The sequence below is a fragment of the Lupinus angustifolius genome, chromosome LG07 (genome assembly GCF_001865875.1).
Source record: "Lupinus angustifolius cultivar Tanjil chromosome LG07, LupAngTanjil_v1.0, whole genome shotgun sequence".
NCBI lineage: Eukaryota > Viridiplantae > Streptophyta > Magnoliopsida > Fabales > Fabaceae > Lupinus > Lupinus angustifolius.
Window position 1 is genome coordinate 11,367,930 of NC_032015.1, and position 580 is coordinate 11,368,509.

A 580-nucleotide genomic window follows, 5' to 3' on the forward strand; every position below is an offset into this window, starting at 1 on the left:
TCCTGTCTCGGTCATGCTGGTGTGCCTTGGCACTTGGCTCGGTAAGGCTTGTGCTGGTGCTCCTGTCTCGGTCATGCTGGTGTGCCTTGGCACTTGGCTCGGTCATGCTGGTGTGTTGCTTGATCTTGTCTTCATGGACAGTGGCATCACCAATGTTGCTTAATACTTATTTTGGTACAGAGAAGTCAGAGAACGGTGAATTGGTTATGTACATGGAACAAAGCAGAATTTCATCAACTTTTTAAGTAAAAGAAAGAAAAAAGAATATAATAGTAATTGGTGGTGTATACTCACCTACATGACTGAGTTACAACAAACAAAAAATAATTTTATGATTGAGTATTTCTTATGTGATTAAACAAAAGGTAACGTACTGTGTATTGTGTACCATACCAGTACTAGAGAGAATCATGTATCATGTGACTATGATTTTTATCTTGATTCAACTCTTACAAAATTTAGTTTTGGAGCTTCATATCTTAGTATCGTCAATCCTTAGTGATACAACTTGTAATCTTTTAAGATGAGGGATTCATTTATTTAAAGAGTGAATTTTTTAAATTTACTCATCATCTTAGTC